Source organism: Dermacentor variabilis, chromosome 1 (assembly GCF_050947875.1).
Source record: "Dermacentor variabilis isolate Ectoservices chromosome 1, ASM5094787v1, whole genome shotgun sequence".
NCBI lineage: Eukaryota > Metazoa > Arthropoda > Arachnida > Ixodida > Ixodidae > Dermacentor > Dermacentor variabilis.
Genome location: NC_134568.1, coordinates 202,044,426 through 202,063,013, shown reverse-complemented (window position 1 = coordinate 202,063,013; position 18,588 = coordinate 202,044,426). Strand labels below are relative to the sequence as shown.

Genomic DNA, 18,588 nt, shown 5'->3' with positions numbered 1-18,588 from the left:
CGCTGGCTTCTGTAGATAAATAGCGCTGGTGGCCGCTGATGAAATTATGCGTAGTACTCAGGAATGATGTCCTTCCGCCGTCTGGGAGAATGGCAGCATCCGTATAGACTTGGCAGGTGTTAACGCATGATGCATCGACGATGTTGTGTTCGTCAATAATACCTGTTGTATCGCGGCGTCGTAACCTCGTTGGCTTATTAGTTGTGATGCTGGTGAATTCCCAGGGAGGCATTGGATAGGGCTGATTGTCAATCCGAGAGCCGCGGTGAAAATGAGCATGCAACGCAGCGACAGCCGGAATAAGTTGCTTTTTAATTTCACGTGCTTTTTCACGTTGCAAAATGAGCTCAGCAATTGTGTTGAGCTGGGCATGTTCCTGTAAGGTTGGTATCGGAGTGATGCGGGGCAGTGCTGTGATTGTGCGCATAGCATCACGATTAATCGTCTCCAACTGTGCCAGCTGTGCCAAAGTCAGCCGTTGAAATTGAGCTTGATATAAAATCCGTGGCTGCAAGACTGCACGCACCAACCGTCGAGCTACGTCAGTACGAGCTCCAGCGGCTTTTGCTGCAATGCGACGAATAAGGTGAAGTGTTTTTGTCGAACTCTGTCTGGTTTTACGGAGCCAGTGTGCACCACTGCCGGATTGGTGAATATCGAGACCCAGTATGCGGACCTCAGAAGCCTCAGGGATTGTCACTGCGCCGAGTCTAAATGTAAAGGGGTGCTGCGTGATTCTTGTGCGTCCTTTCTTGTTGGCCACCACAACATAGCTTGATTTTTGGGCGGAAATGTCCAATCCTGCTTTCCGAGCGTAGTTGTTCAGCACATCAAGGGCTTCTTGAAGCTGTTGAGCTTGTCTAGAGATATCTTTATGCACGGACCACAAAGTGACGTCATCCGCATAGATTAAGAACCTCACATCTGGAATCCGATGGAGTTGCCAGGCTAGAGGTATTAGAGCAACGTTGAAGAGAAGAGGAGCCAGAACCGAACCTTGTGGGACTCCTCTGTTCGATGTGAAGTGTCCTTCTTGCCTTCCATCTACTCTAATCGCAAATGTGCGATTCTGAAGGAATGAGTAGATGAATCTTATCACCCGCGGTGGAAGTCCCAGGTCGATGAGGTTGGATATAATGATTTCATGGTCTATATTGTCATAAGCTTTCGTTATGTCTGTTGCTACTACCGTGCGTACAGCGTGACTGTGTGGAGAAACCTGTAAAACATCGTCTGATAACATAGAAAGTCCGTCTTCAGTTCCCAAGTAAGAACGGAATCCAATTTGGGCAGGATGATATTTATCGTGGCGTTCAAGCCACCAGGAAACTCGTGTGGCCAGCATCTTTTCAGCGAGTTTGCAGACAGTTGAGGTTAGTGAAATTGGGCGTAAAGACTGCAGGCTATTTGGAGACTTTCCTGGTTTCGGAATCGCTGCCGCCCCCTTTTGTCTTTCCTTATACAGTTGCTGAAGCTGCTTGACTGATATCGATACTCGGTAAAACAAGCCGCCCTTTTGTCTTTCCTTATACAGTTGCTGAAGCTGCTTGACTGATATCGATACTCGGTAAAACAAGCGGCAGGATCACGTCTCTTATTGAGACACTGTGCAGTCACCAGACTAATTACGTTGAGCTTTTACCGTGCAGTGAACTTTCTTTCTCTCCCTAAAGTTCAGCAACGATTAACGGAAGTTGATATACAACTTGGACATGAAAGGGCACGGCTCCGGGGATCTCCTTGCTCAAAACTCCTTCAAAAGCCATTTTTGCCTGCGAAATTGAGGATAGAAAAATGTGGGCTTCGGAGCTTTGCTCCTCCTTTTGGTTTTCTTAGCACGCTGGAAGCCACGAGCCACTGTCGGCGAAAGAAAAGCTTCGCCCCGTGGCACTCGAACACCATACTGCGCTTCTTTTCTTTTCCATGTCTTCTTCTTTTCCTTCTCTCTATTTTTTTTCTTCTCGCCCGTTGGTGAAACACGATGCTTTTGTTAGATTTACTTGGCCGTTCGCTTTCGTAGCCGCAAAACCGTGCAGTGTTATTGAAGGTGCGGCGTAAAAAAAAAAAAAAAGGGGGGGGGGCGTGAAATAATGTGAAGTAACGACTAGAGAGGAAATACCGTCGTTTCTTCACATCATTTCGCGTCCTTTTACGCCGCCTAGTCAACAACTATAGCCCAACTATATAACCCAACAACAAGTATTGTGACGCGTTATTGAAGCCGGAGCTCGTTGCATAGAAAGAACGAGACCGAGCTGTGTATTCAGGGGCCGAATGCACCGAGCTTTCCGTTCGTAAAAGCCGTTTAATAATGGCTGGCCGCATTCGCTAATATATCCAACATCAAGATTCGCCGCATCTGCTCTTGCGAACAGTTCTATAGTGTAAGAAGATATTTGTAAATATGCATCCAGATTCGCAGCATATATGGATCTACGAGGGCGCCTGCTTGGGGGCCGTGTGTGTGTGTGTGTGTGTGTGTGTGTGTGTGTGTGTGTGTGTGTGTGTGTGTTTGTGTGTGTGTGTGTGTGTGTGTGTGTGTGTGTGTGTGTGTGTGCGTGCGTGCGTGCGTGCGTGTGTGTGTGCGCGCGCGCGTGTGTGTGTGTGTGTGTGTGTGTGTGTGTGTGTGTGTGTGTGTGTGTGTGTGTGTGTGTGTGTGTGTGTGTGTGTGTGTGTGTGTGTGTGTGTGTGTGTGTGTGTGTGTGTGTGTGTGTGGAGCGGGGGGAGTTGTTGAGTATAAGTTTACTGTTCTTCCGACCACGTAGAGGAATGGTAAATCACTCTGAACAGTACATTCGGTGCTCGCGATTGTGATGCTGAGCGCAGACGGTGTGGGGCAGAACTGTTGAGAGCAGAGCCCTCAACAGCGATCCGTTGACGGCTCCATCTGAGCGCGTAGATTTCGCAACGATACACGGTTTGCATGAGAATACGACCGCGTTCGAATGCTATGCTCGCACTTCGTCCCGCATGGTTTTGGCGCGGTTGTCATGAGGCATGAGTACTGTGAGCCGCCGTTGCTTTTATTCTTTAGCGTTTGCTATTTCTGTCTCTTTTCTCGCTGTTTATGGCTATGCTTGTGTACACGCTGCATGTAGCGTCAAGTGGTGACACAAACTTTAGCTTTTCGCTAGTGCGCTTTTCCAAAAGGAAATGCGGCTCATAATTTCTGGCTCTTTTCGACCTTGTGGCTATTTTTGACCTCACGTTTGCGCATGTCCTCTGAATGTTACTGATGCCCACGCCCAACACCTTCTACGGTTGTAGTTAGGACGCATTTATTCACGGGATTCACATTTATTACTTATTATCTTTTCATTAGAATTAGGCAGAATTTGCTGAACTGTCAAAGCTGATAAACAAGAAGAAAGTAAGCTATGTTCGAAATTATAACGTCAGAAAGAATGAGGAAGCAGTAAAAAATGCCCCCACAGCTTGAAATCAGTAAGAAGAAAACTTATTATAGGACAGATCTGTGCAGTGAAGTGTAAGCAGAGCATTGTCATCAGCAATTTCGATGATATAGTAAAGCAGCAGGAGAATTCTATACTGACCTTTACGGTACCCAGAGCAGCCACGCAGCCTTCAGTGGGAGTAGTGATGAACAGGATACAGAGGCTCCTTCCATATATAGGGATGTGAATAAAGGGAAAATCAGACATCCACCCGTTCGTAGCAATTGCTACAAAGGAAACCCATACGGGTTCCTCGAAAGAAAACGCCTCATTGTTGAAGAAAAATTCGTCCTGGTCCGGGACTCGAACCCGGGACCACCGCCTTTCCGGGGCAGCCGCTCTACCATCTGAGCTAACCAGGCGGCTAGCAGATGGCAGGGCGAAGTCGAATTTGTCGACAACACTCCACCTTGCGGGTTTCCGCAGAACTACTACGTCAAACACTTGCCTTTGCTTCGTGTTGTCGACAAATTCGACTTCGCCCTGCCATCTGCTAGCCGCCTGGTTAGCTCAGATGGTAGAGCGGCTGCCCCGGAAAGGCGGTGGTCCCGGGTTCGAGTCCCGGACCAGGACGAATTTTTCTTCAACAATGAGGCGTTTTCTTTCGAGGAACCCGTATGGGTTTCCTTTGTAGCAATTGCTACGAACGGGTGGATGTCTGATTTTCCCTTTATTCATTACTTCTCTCCACCTTGCGGGTTTCCGCAGAACTACTACGTCAAACATCTAGGGATGTAGTTAGAAGGGCCAGACATGTCCCGGGAAAAAGTGGCAGAAGTTGGAATAACGGTCGATTTAGTCAAAGATGGAGGAGATATGCTTGAAAAGATTGCGACCCCTTATACGTATTGCTTCACGACTTCGAGCGTACCAGAGAATTGGAAAAATGCCAACATTATATTAATCCACAAGGAGGGAGACGTTAAAGAATTGAAGAATTATAGGCACTTTAGCTTGCTTTCTGTATTGTATAAAATATTCCCAAATGTACTTTCCAATCGAATCAGGGCAACACTTTAATCAACCAAGAGAACAGGCTGGCTTCAGGAAGGAATATTGTACAATGGATCACGTCAATGTCATCAATACAGTAATTGAGAAATCTGCGGAGCCCATACATATAGGCCTACTTACGGTGTGCACTGACTCTAGTTCAGCCAGTACTAGGACAGTCTGACACATCCTCATAGATTGAACAAAATCCAGACTTGGCTCCTCTACCCCCTACCCCCACCCCCAAGAACAGTGGGAGACGCTACTGTCCAGCTCCTGCCTCTCGGGCCAGATCATGTTGGTTGAGAGGGCGGTCGCAGCCAGGACGTGCATGGATTCCCGTGAAGCCAGAACCACTCCTGCAAATCAAGCCATCCTTATGCTCATTAAATGTTTCTCTCTCTCTCTCTCTCTCTCCAGTGAGGCCTCATGACAGGGATCAGTATGTCTGCTTGACCGTGAAAAAACACACACTTGCATTTAATCTAGTGGGCGCTTACCTTTCTCCATCAAGTCGTTTCGACAGACAGAGATTGAGTGACATTTTAGATACTACTCGTGATCCATTGATTGTTCTTGGGGATATTAACGCGCATGATTCACTTTGGCAAAGCATCAAGGTAAATCCTAAAGGAAAGAACCTTGTTTCCTTTACTTGTAACGATAAACTTTGCCGCCTAAACAATGGCAGTCCCAAGTTCCTGCGCGGCCGGACGTATAACATTTGTTTAGACTTATCTTTTGTCTCGCGATGTCTCACTGGCAGCGTCCGTTGGTTCGCAGTTAAAAATACCCGTGGAAGCGACCACATTCCTACCTACCTGAAGATAAAGGGCCCAGCAAAATTGGCTTCATCAAATCTTCAACAAACAATGGAGTGGTCCGTGTTTAAATCGCTTGTGGAAGACGCGTGGCACGTAGGCTTTTCGTCAACATTGGAAATTCAGATAGGCAAGGCCATGCAGCATGCAATGCGATAATTTCATCCACTGGAGAGAAACGCGGATCTTGAGGCGGAAATACAGCAACTCCGTGCAATCCGCCGGTGAGTGGGACGACGATACAGATGGACTAAATAAGTTTGCGACCTTAGAGAGGTCAGACGCATTCAAAAGAAAATTCCACGTCGCATTGATGTGCTGCAAAGTCAACGCTGGAAATCTTTTTACAGTGAATCTCTCTATGGCTAGGATCTGGCGGATCGCGTCCGCGCGTAAACCAACTATTTATCATACGTTGGCCGATCCCGAAGATAGTGCGATACCGCGCCGACTCGCCGCGGAGGTGAAGCAGGCGTCAAGCTCTCCTCATGCGTGGGCCGATCCCGAAGATAGTGCAATACCTGGCCTACCCGGGGCAGAGGTGCACTTCGCCACTAAGGAGCCCGCATACACAGCTTCGCTGGTCATCCTTTTTCACAGAGTGGAAGGGCACTGATTGTTTGTGGGTCTCTCGATCCGCGTAAACCTCTGTCACTTGTCTGGAGAACAGTCCGTGGACTTCGAACAGCTCATCAACAGCGCCGTCCATTTAAATCTCTAGCTCTATATCAAGGACGCCGAGAAGTCGACGTAGCAGAAAATTATTGCGCAAGGATCGCGGGCCCGACGTTCCAGCCTTGCACACCTATTCGTAGTGTCACCCTTGGCTCCCGAACACTCGTATGGACGCCTTTCTCCATGGAAGGACTGCCGGCCGCACTCCCTAGGTACAGGCGATCTACGACACCAGGACCCGATGGCATCGCATACTCTCGCTTGCAAACCTTGGTCAAGAGGCCAGAGATGCACTTCTTGGCTTATACAATGCATCACGGCGAGACGGCTTTGTCCCTTCGACGTGGAAATCCAGTCGCCTTGTTTCACTCCTCAAGCCTGACAAATCTTCATTAGAATTGTCACCTTACCGCCCAATGACAGTGGCCAGCTGCATCGGCAAGGCAATGGAGAGAATGATATTTAGATGGTTAGAGTGGTACTTGAAATTTTACAACGTCTACCCATAGGTAATGGCTGGCCTTCGACGCGGACGCTCGTCAATAGATATCGTTATTGAGCTTGTAACGTATGTACAGCACCAGGAACACCTGAAACGAATCACTGTGACCTTATTCCTTGATGTTAAAGGTGCCTATGACAATGTAGATCGTCATGCAATTCTAGACGCCTTAGAAGCTGTTTGGATTGATGGACACGCTTTTCGCCGGATACAGCTATTTGAAAGGAAGATCTTTCTTTATTCTGAAAGAGGATTGACCAACGCCGTCTAGCTATACCAGTTATGGTGTACCGCAATGCGGAATACTTACCGCTACCCTATTCAACCTGGTGTCCATATATGTCTCACCGATTCGTTGCCGCAAACCATACAGCTGTCCGTATATGCAAACGACATTTGCTTATGGGATTCAGAAGAGACTCGTATACAAGTCCACGCACGACTTCAAAAGGCTTCAACGGCCGTGTCAACATATTTGAGAAGGCAAGGCCTGGAGCTTTCACCTGATAAGCGTGCACTCGTTGCTTTTACTCTTTTACTCGCAAAGCGATGGCCGCGTATGTTTTGCAAATTAATGGCCCAAATGTACGTTAGAGACGAACGCGCCGATTTCTTGGCGTCATCATTGATAAAGACTTGTCTTGGAGCCCTGACGTGTTGTACTTGACAAAGCATTTGGCCGCCATTGTGGACCTTCTCGCGTTTCACAGCGGAAAGCCCTGGGCCACTACAGCACCATCAATGTTACAATTATATAGAGCCCTATTTTTGGGCTTCCAGCGGTACAGCTTACCTGTACTAGGAAATGCTTGCACTACAAATTCAGCAGACTTCAGAGTGTGCAAGCCCAATCACTCAGAACTTGTCTTGGTTTTCCAAAAAAACTACGTCATCGATTGCGACATTGGCCAAAGATTCTCCTTTCACAGTCTGCATTGCTACAGATGTCCTGAGAGGAGACATTCGACACCTGGCTCAGACTCCCTCACACCATCTTGGTTGCTTGCCAGCAATGAGGCCACATTAAACTTTTGCCAAAAGTATTCTAAGACATCAGTCATACTTGTCAATGCAATTCACGCCCTCTACACCATTATCAGCCCCATTGTGGTGTCTGCACCGGCCGAAAGTACAGTTGACAATTCGAGGCATCAAAAAGAAACCTGGAGCGCCGTTGGAAGCTTTGAAGCAATCAACGTTGGAATACATTTGCAACGTCCAGAGATTCCGCCAACATGTCTACACAGTTGGTTCGGTAAAACTCAACACTACTGCTGCTACAGTCATCATCCCGGCAAAATCTGCAGACATCAAGCTAAGGAGTTCACCTGTTACCACCTCGACGGGTGCAGAACTTGCGGCACTCCATCATGCACTTGATTTCGTTAATCAGGAATCACCGCAACAATGTACAGTTTTTAGTGATTACAAGGCAGCCCTTCAATGCATACAAAGCGCAATGCGCCACGAACCCAATGAACAACTGGCATCAGAAATTCGACAGATATATCATCGCAGCCATGACAAGGGACACAACATAATATTGCTGTGGCTTCCAGGACATTGCAACATCAGCGGGAATGAACGCGCCGACGAAACCGACCGATCTGCGCATGAAAGTGGTCATTGTGCCTTGATTCCGCTTTCGCGAACAGATGCTGCAGCTGGACTGCGATTGATTTCCCGTCAATGTTCTTGCCCTTGTGAGACTCGAACGCTTTCACCATGTGTTGTTTGCGTTGGTTGTCTCTGAATTATTATTATTATTGTTGTTGTTGGTGGTGTTGATGTTGTTGTTGTTGTTGTATGTAAACATACAAGCACACAAAGGAAACATGGAGGGAGCAAGCAGACAAATGAAACCGAGAAGGGCACAACGCCTGCCTACTCTTTCGGCAGGAAGGAATGAAAAGAGGAGAATAAGATAGGAAATAAAATAGGAAATAAACAACTGACAGAGCCATAGACAAAAGAAAGTAGGAACACGGAAAAAATTTCTATAAACGGGAGGCCAAATTAGTTTTCTGCATGAAAGCAAGGCTGTATGGGCCTGGTCGCATTGAGGAGCACTCCCTCTCGGAAAGAGGCAATCGTCAAGGGTTGTACACTTGAGTCCAGTCAGACCATATTTCTTAATTAGCAGTGCACATTGTGTGGCGAATGCGGGACACCCCAATATAAGGTGTTCAAGTGTATCACAGGAGCCACAGGACGTACACGACGGACGGTCCACACGTCCTTCACGCACCAACACAGAGCCAACTCTTAATTTCACTAACAGTGCTCTATCACTGCGAGGCAAGCCACGACCACGAACACGGTGAGGGAACGAGCCGTCGGCAACACGGGGGTCTGGGTGCTGCTTTAGGAGGTATCGGCACATTAACACGCGGGCTTGTCAGTCATACAAGAAATTTCTGGGCAGTCACTTCAGTTGTGAGCACAAGTTGAAGCGAGGCGATCAGCCTCTTCGTTTCCAGCAATACCAACGTGCGAAAGAATCCACTGGGCAATGAGGGACACCCCACGAGAATTAATTTTGTTGGCGGACTCCATTATACTGCGTAGAATTGGGCTATTGACATCCTTTCTCAACAGCCTGCTAAGGGCAGCACGGGAGTGTGTAAGGATGACGACTTTCAATGTGCTTATTTCTTCCTGTACGTACTTCAGAGCAACCTCAATTGCTGCCAGCTCCGCAGTTGTTGATGAGGATGGATGAGGTATTCGAAACACCCTTATGTCAGTCGAAGGGCAGAAGAAAGCCGCTGCAGCGCCTTAAGCGTCGCTACTTACCGATGCGTCCGTAAATACTGTGATATGGTCTCCATATTTTTCAAATAAGTGCGCCTTGGCCAACTGGAATAGTGCCAAAACAGGCTGGTCAGACTTTTTGTGTATCTCGGGAATCGAAAGATGAATATGGAAGAGGCATTTGTTGTTGTGTTCCTTAGGAGTTGTCAATGAGGTAGTATCTTCTGAACTGCGAGCAATGGCAACGAACAATGCCGCCATTTTCCCCATGCGGGAGAACGGTCGCTGAATCAGCCGGTTAATAAGTGCTTTTCCATCTGATGCTCGGTGCAGACACTCTACGTGATATAACGCTCTCTGGTCTGCTTGCAGCCTCAGGGGCAGCTGGTGTGCTTCAGTGAGTAATGGAACAGACTGCGCCTCACGAGGTAAGCCAAAAATGACTCGGAGGGCAACACCATGGTTCCGTTCCAATTGAGACATCAAACTAGGCGGCACATTCAACTGGCAAGGCATACATCACGCCAGAAAGTACAGATGATTGATATACCTGTAGTGCTGTCATTTGGTCACAGCCGTCGCCCCTAGCAGTCAAGGCGGCCACATATATGACTAAGGATTGCGATTTGCGCCGCACAGAGGTGACGCCAGGGCGCCATGATAAGCGATCATCATTAATTACGCCCAGGTAGCGGTGTTGCTGTACTCAATCTATCGGTGTATCTCTGAGGTATAGCCGCCTCATGGTTCGACGAGCTCGTTGTCTAGGATGATACGCAATTGCGGCTGACTTAGCGGGTGAATTCTGCAGAACAACTTCATCTATGTATACTCTGACGTGAAATTCGGAGTTCTCTGCAAGATTCCATGAAGACGTGGACCGTGGTGCGAAGGACCGCTGATCCACAGTGTGATGTCATCAGCATAGATTGCTATGCCTATTGGAAAGGCACATTTTTGAAGCAATCGGCTTGGAAGTCCAGCAAGTATATGTACGCTGTTGAGGAGAAGCGGCGATAACACGCTGCCTTGCGGGATACCACACTTAACAGTGCGAGATTCACGTGTCACTGCTCCAACGCGCACTTTCATTTTCCGCTCCGATAGAAAACGTCACACAAAACGAAGCAAACGACCCGAAATTCCTGCAGTCATAAGTGCAAAAACAATCGCCCTATGTGGTATCGAATCAAATGCTTGCTGTATGTCTAGGAAAGCATATATGCAGACTGCTTGTTTTCTCGAGCAGATTCAAGCGATGATACAAGGTCTGCAATGCTGTCGAGGGCTTAACGATGGCGACGAGAGCCGCTCATGATATCAGGAAAGAAATTCAGTTCCTGTAATGTGCTATCTAGACGAAACATTACCATTCGTTTGATTAGCTTGATAACATTAGATGTTTGTGATATTGACCGGCATGAAAAGGTGTTAGACACGGACGGACGCTGGTCCAGCGTCCGTCCGTGTCTAACACTTTTTCCTTGTGTGCGCGTCCTTTGTGTTTCGCTGGTACCCCCTTTTTCAAGTTCATCATTGAGGTGTTTTGCAGGACGCCCGGGCTTCAAAACGTGTATCACCACAGATGATTTCCATTCATTGGGGATCGGACTCGTTCGCCACACTCCATTATATTCGTTCAAGATAAGCTGATGAAAGGCCTCATCGATGTTTCGTAAGGCTTGGTACGTGACACGTCTTCCCTTGGGGCTGTGCGGCGTTTAGAAAGGCTAAGCGCATAGCGTAGCACCTCGAGAGTAAAGTCTGCCTCATCCATCTCTCAAGCAGAACCATAGGAAGAGGTTGAGGCACCGTAACTTATCAGAGAATTAAGGTCGCCGTTTGTGTTGTCTCCTGACATAGCAGATATGAAAAGGTCGACAAATGGTTCCGCGAGAATTTTCGGTGACCAGCCGGTCGTTATGCACAAAGCAGCAGTTGGATTCGTGCAGATCTCAGGAGTTCGGAGAGCCGTCAGTATGCGCCGTACACTTCCGAAACCGCTTGCCGTATGCAGCGAACTGCAAATTGCGGCCGAGCTCTTTCGACGAAGTTTGTTTGTGTGCCGCCGTATAGCTGCATCTAGGCGGTTATATGCCGTCCAATCAAAGCTTCGTTTACAGCGCTGCGCCCTCCTGTGAGCGCGGCGTCGACAGGCGCGCAGCCTGAACAGCTTAAGACCAGGGTTTGGTTTATCTATGCGCCGCGGTCGTCGTACCGTAGCTTGTTGTAGACACTCACTCACCAGTTTGAACAGCTTGTCGTGTGATGGCACCTTTGAAATCAGCTGACGAAACTTGTCCCAATTTGTCACCGTGTAGGCGGTAGTCTGGCGGCTAGGAGTATTTTCTAGAACCAACCAAATTGGTAGGTGATCTGAGCCCCATGGGTCAGCTTCATATGACCAGACCAGGCACACATCTCTCGTTCATATCGCAAGGTCTATGGTGTATTGTTCCTTTCCTCTGCCGACAAATGTAGGTGAGCCGTCATTGAGGGTTTCTAGATCATGTCTAACAATAAGTTCATTGATTTCCACGCCACGACTGTCTTGTGGACGGGAACACCAGCGAGGATGGTGAGCATTGAAGTCTCCGCACAGCACAAATGATGGGCCGCAACGAGAGACTAAGCACTCCATAATGTGGTGTCTAAACACCGCGCCAGTCGATAATAAATGCTTGCCACAGTCGTCGTTGTATCTCTGAGACTTACAGCAGCAACCGCACATTAAAAATCGGAGTCGCAGATGTCACCTATGTCAATAACTGCGAAATGTAGGTCAGCTCGTACGTATAACGATGCTTTTGAAGCATTTCGTGGATGCGTGACGTCCGTGCACTGGAAAGTACCGCATGCTGACAATGTGCATCGAGTGTTACGGTGGACGCCTACGAAACCTTAAAGTATGGATTCTTTTTCTTGAAGCGCTATAACCTCTGGCTCATTGTAATGGGAATAAGGCCTTCTGCGCGGATGTTCTTTGGGAGCACCGGCCTAGATCCTTTAGTTGTGAATATTCGTGTATCCATACATCCGTATATGTCTCTGAATATGCGTATGCATCTTCCGCCTGGGCTTCCACGACGGGAACAGATGATGCTGTACCGTCTGTGGCCAGGCGTTGCATTTACCAACTCTTATGTCTTCCTTATTGGAATGGTCAATAGCCCCACGTGCGACACATGCAGCTGTGAAGAGACGCTCGCATACATTATTTGTGTCTGCCTGCGCTATAGTGCCGAAAGACAAGTGACGTGCAGAGTGATTAACCAATTGGACAATCGTCCACTATCACAACTAAATGCTCTAGGCCAGTGCTTCCAAAGAACATCCGCGCGGAAGGCCTTATTCGCGTTACTATACTCCGTTTCATACATCAGGTGCAACGCTGTGGAGGCTGGAGATACTTTTTGCAGTGGCTGCGTTCGCACTTAGAAAAGTTCGGCGTTTCTTGACCCAATTTTTTGTGAAAACTTTCTTTATATGAGCTCAGTTCTGAATGGAAAAAAAAAGAATGTACCCATAGAAACAATCCATGTACTTATACGGCTGCTAACACGTTGTTTTAAATCAATTTGCTTTTCGTTATTTTTTAATTGCAGCCCGTCGCGGCAGCTTCACGTGCATGCTCGAGCGAGCAAACGCCGCTGGCAGGCTGCGAAGCATAGACGGAAACGCGCGGAATAATTTTGGTGTCCGGACTTCTTGCGCAGGTTCCACAGCGTTGCACCTGGAGTATAAGATTCCTGCAGTCAACGGGCCCGGCCCTACCGCTCTATAGTGTAAGTGGTTTGTTTGTGCTCGTCTCTCTTTCTCTCTCTCTCTCTCTATCTCCTTCCACTGTTTTTCTCATTTTATCCCCCTACTCCTTCCCCCTGTGCAGGGTAGGCAACCGGAACTACCCCTGATTAACCTCCCTGCCTTTCGATACAACCTTTTTCTCTCTCTGCGGATTAGAATCAACCTCTCTCTATGGCTTTCATTGATTATGAAGGCATTTGTTTCAGTAGACATACCAGCAGTCATGGAGGCGTTGCTTAATCAAGAAGTAAAATTAAATTTCGGATTAAATTCCAGATTAACTTTGACCACCTGAGGTTCATTAACGTGCACCCAATGCACGGTACAGGCGAAATGCACAGGGGTCTTTGCATTTCGCCCCCGTCGAAACGCGACCGGCTGGACGGGATTTGATCCCGCGACCTCGTGCTTAGCAGCCCAACGCCAAAGCCACTGCGCAACCATGGTGGGCGTAATCAAGCAGCACAAAGGGCATGCGTGAATATCTTGAGAAATGTCTACAAAGTTTCCGCAGCTACCTTGCTTCTCCACAAGGAAAGTATAAAGTTGCCTATCAAGAAAGGGATCAGGCAAGGAGACACAATCTCTCCAATGCTATTCACTGCATGCTTGGAAGAACTGTTCAAGCTATTAGACTGCGAAGGTTTAGGAGTGAGATTCAACGGCGAATATCCTGACAACCTTCGTTTTGCAGATGACATTACCCTGTTCAGCAACACTGGAGATGACTTGCAACAAATGATTGAGGACCTTAATCGAGAAAGTGTAAGAGCGGGGTTGAAGACTAATATGCAGACGACATAGACAATGTCAATAGCCTGGCAAGGGAACAAGAATTCATGATTGCCAATCAGCCTCTAGAGTCTGTGCAGGAGTACGTTTATCTAGCTCCATTGCTCACAGGGGATCCTGGTCATGAGAAGGAAATTTAAACAAGAATAAGAGTGGAATAGGAAAAAAAATGGAGCTAGGCAGGCCATGTAATGCGCATGACACATAACCGGTGGACCATTATAGCTACAGAATGGGTGCCAAGGGAAGGTAAGCGCAGTTTAGGACGGCAGAAAATTAACTGGGGTGATGAAATTAGGAAATTTGCAGGCGAAAGTTAGAATCAGCTAGCACTACACAAGGGTCATTGAAGATCGCTGGGGGAGGCTTTCGTCCTGCAGTGGACATAAAAATAGGCTGATAAAAATGGTGATATTCTCATTCAAAAAAAAATTTTTGCTTGTGTTTACAGTCGCGGCTGTTGTTGAGAATTGTTCGTTTTTACCACTTTACTTTTTGCCATCATGTGGTACGTGTGTCGCATCTGTTTCTGCATCTGTGCTGTGTTCGCATTTCTCTAATTGCTATAGTTTCATTAGGTTGTCATAGTCGCTGATATCTGTTACAATGGACAGGCGTGTCGTTAGATTCACCTGCGAGATTTCCTGTGTGCGCTTTTCAGCAGCAATCCACCGGCTTTTCAAAAGAAGCGTACATGAAAGACCAGACACGAAGCCCCCCTCCCCCCCTTCCATTTTGGGATACCTATACTCATTTCCCACTGTCTGTGCACTGTCCTCTCCTTGACTCTCTATGTACATGATGAACTTCCTGTTAATGCTTCAGTCCCTGCCAGCTCATTTTACTGCGGCAAAAGTAAACAAAGCCACCGATATTGGATATCTTTCTTTCCACATGTGTGGTTTTAATCTCCTCACCGCTGCGAAATTGTTCGTCGCGTCAACGACGAACGCCACAAGTGAGAAGCCAAGAGTCGAAAACAGTGTGAAAAAGTGATAGCTGGGTGGCGAGAACAAGACGAGCGCTGACTTCAACCAGCGCTGCTTTTATCTTTCTTTCCTGCCCTTCATCCCCACTTCCCCTCCCCCCATCCCTATTTTCTTCTTCGACTCCGTGTAATTACGCAACGGGATGCAGCCGCAAATACGGTGCGCGGCCCTTGACGCACGCTCCGGCTCCTTTCGTTTGCTTGGTTCAGTGGTTTTCATCGAGTCCGCTCTTTTTTCTTTCTTTTTTTCTTTTATCCGCCGCTTCCATTTCCCTTTCCCCCCCTTACCCCCATCCCCTTCCTCCCATGGCTTTGTGATCGTTTTCAGGCGCGTATAATTGCCCCTGCTCGAGCTCATTTCTTATCCTTTATTTCGTCTTTCTCTCTCTCTCTCTTGGCATTTATTTGTTCTTCTTTCTTTTGCCTCTCTCGCTGCCACGTCTTTTATTCGCGCCAGAATTGCTTCGTTCAACAAATCCTGCTGCACATTCTCTTTGATCTGACTCCTATTGCCTCGCTCCTCTTTTTTCTCTGTTCGTCGTTCTTCAGTCCTGTCCAGTTCTGGCTGGCCCCCGTTGGGGAAGTGATATATTCTTCTCTCCCTAGGTTTCTATTCTTTGCCCCTCCGCTCCGTCCTTTTCTGTATTTTTCGCTGTTCGGTTTGTTGTCTCCTAAAGCCTTCCATGTCCGATGCATTTTTCAGTGTGTGTGGTGCGCGCGCGCGTGTGTGTGTGTGGTGTGCGCGTGGCCCAGGACATAGTCCGCTATATAACTTCCCTTTCTTTTTTGCGGTGTTATGCGCGTTGTCTCGAGCGATGGCATGAAGTCTGCTTTCTTGTTAATTTATTTTGGATTTCGCCGTGCTTCGTTTCTCTGTTTTTAATCGCTCGGAGCTGAGGAAACGAGACCAATTAAGGCGCCAATCTGCCACAAAACCGAACTGATTTGAACGCCTGTGCGCCGCTGTTTAATCTTCTTACCTTGCTCTTCTTCTTCTGCCGCGAGTTTCTTTTCTTTTGCAGTTCTGTTTCGGGTTTGTTAGTCGCTGCTGCTGCAGTCGCCTTGCGCGTGTGTGTGAGCGCGCGTTTGTAGCCGCGGGGAAAGGGGACTCTCCGAATCGGGCTGCGCTGATATTTTGGTTTGCTCGCGCGAATCTTTGTGTCCGCATTGTTGCGGGCGAGTTACCTTGTCAGTTACCTTGCCGCTGATAATTGGTTCCAATGGACACAAAGGGAAACCCGCGATAAATGAACATGAGAAATGTGCAATGCATTGTAGCATAACCATGTCTCATACGTAAATTGCACTCCGCTCACGCGCCTTCGGCTGAAGTGTTTCGTACTTCACTGCTTGGTATAGACCGATGTAGGTCACGCGAAAGGCTTCGCTCACTGTTGTCGGGCGCTTTCCAATCACAACAAAATTACGGCAATAAGTTCTTGGACGAGTGCTCTCTACAAGCCGAAGTCTGCAAGTTGTATATAATGTTTGTGTAAATAAGAAGAAGGGGAACAGAGGGGTCCTATTCTTTGGTGCCATTGTCTGTCGGCTTTCTATGGTTGTGACCATATATATATATATATATATATATATATATATATATATATATATATATATATATATATATATATATATATATATATATATATATATATATATATATATACAGTGCCCCAACGATCATGCACCGAGATTTAAAAATATGCAAATGCCGCGTAGCAGGACAGAACCAAGGTAATGTTGTTTGACCTCGCTTAGAGATGTTGAGATTATTTTTTTTTTGCATCGCGCCTAAATACATAATTAGTATCCATTAATTAAGCAACTTTTTCCAATATTATATTTGTATGAAAAGTGACAATAGAGCGATTTAGAGTAGGGGCCCCAATAGTTTGGGGCCCCAAAGAACTTTGCGGGTGTTAGCGTTGGGGCACGCAGGAGTGAAGAGCTTTAGAATAGGCATTTGCGTTTGCGGATAGCGTCTTACGCTGACAGCGCCACTGCGGCGTCAAAGAAAAGCTATTAGAAATAATTAAATAAAATATGCCATTTTATGATAGGAATAGTAATTTTGACTTGCGTGTATTCGCGTTTAATTACAATTTAGAGGCTATTCTGTAAGCAGCAAACAGTTAGTTGCGCTTATTTTTGAGCAAACCAACTTTGCGTGCCTTCACCAGCCAAGCTTAGCCGTGTTAGGCCTACGAGCCATAAAATCCCCACTCGAATCAGCGCCGTCTAATGAATTAATCTTCACAACACACGCTAGTTGAGGGAAAGCGATAATCGCAGTCACTTCTCATAGCTAGCGAACTTCACGCGTTACCACGAATCGAACCCAGTTTGGTGCTAGGTTAGAGCCGTCGCTTCGATGGGTGCCGCCATGTTTGCTGACGCAAAGCTTTTGGGGCCGCTAGTTGGGCTCTCGCTAAATCGGTGAAATAGCGTTCCCACGCAAAACCCAAACGCAGTTTGCGTCTGGCGCATGCGCAGTGGCTTCGACGCTATTTCTTTGGGGCCCCAAAACGTTTGAGGCCCCTATTCTAAAGCTCTCTAATGAGAAATTGTAAAGCAATATGAAAAACTGCCGATACAGCTTTCTCTTGTTCAATACATGCTACATGAAAGTGTTTTTCCGAGCGTGAAAGAAGCCTGCGAATACACGCAAGGTGCCTCGAGTGGGCAGTCGCGCGGCGATATTGAGTGTTTTGTTAAAAAAATAGTAAGGGGAACGGGAATGCATTTTTGCTGCAAGTTTGTAGGTGCATATCCCGAAAATTGTGTCATCCGCAGAATTCATATATATATATATATATATATATCGAAGGAAGGTTAATTCTCGTGCCTACCTAGTAATTGCTAAACAATTTCGACTAAAGTTCGCTTTGCGGAACACCAGAGAATACTGGTCGCGCGTGCCGTTTGTGCTGCGACGCGGCCCCTTGCGTCCGCTTTTTCTCTTTCGCAGCGGGCCGCCGGCGTCGGCGACTTCCTGGGCGTCTCCGTAGATGACTGATAGGTGGCGGCACGAGCCTCAGTCGCGTGGTCGCGGCCCTCTTTCCTCGGTTGTGTGCGCCGCGTGTGCGCGCAGTACGCGATGCCGGAGATACAATGTCGATGTTTGTCGTTGCCCAACCGGAGAGAGAGCCCTCCTCGCGCACGAAAAGAGGGCGGGAAGCGCTAGGCTGGTTGTCTGTGTTCTCGACTGCCATTGTTCGTGTGCTCCGGCCATTGAACCTTGCAGCAGCCGCCTCACTTACCGGTCCACGGCCATCAATTCGGAAAACTCTCTTGGCGACCCTCTGATATGTATACACTCTCGGCGAACGGGGGTCTCTCTGGCTTCTTCTGCGGAGCCGTTCTGACGGGGGGAATGCCCCGCACGGCGCACTTGTCCGTCTTGAAACGATTTAAACTTTTCTCTGACGCTTCTTTGTGAGGGGTTCGACGTGTGGCGTATTTTGACAGCCGTTTCGTTGCAACCAGTTGCATTTGATGGCTGCCGTTATAATGAATTCGCGCCACTGTTAGTGTTAGCGCATTTTCTTCCTATTGCTTTCGGATAGTGCCGAACACGTCTGCGCGGCTTCTGTGCTCTTTACAAGTCAACCATAAGCACTGAAATTTGTAAAACTTCCGGGTTAGAAGGCTTTAGCACAGCCGTCACTCTCCCAAAATTTTTCCAGCTGGGCGCGCTCTAGCTCTGTCTCGCACTGCGCTAACAGATGCCACCTGGCATGAACGTTAACGCTGTGCTGAATGGACTCTGTAAGTTTCTCCAGCCGCCATCCTCGCCGCCATCAT

The 18,588-nt window shown here is 47.6% G+C and overlaps 1 protein-coding gene across 4 annotated transcripts in view; it reads left to right on the top strand.

Annotated features, from left to right (window-relative positions):
• The window catches only part of LOC142590961 (TOX high mobility group box family member 3-like), a 739,235-nt gene that overhangs the window by 178,893 nt on the left and 541,754 nt on the right, over positions 1 to 18,588 (top strand). For all 4 annotated transcript variants that reach the window (XR_012830300.1, XM_075703360.1, XM_075703340.1 and 1 more), the window contains exon 3: positions 12,917 to 12,985. The gene's annotated coding sequence lies outside the window, so the exon portion shown is untranslated. The remainder of the gene's footprint in view (positions 1 to 12,916; positions 12,986 to 18,588) is intronic.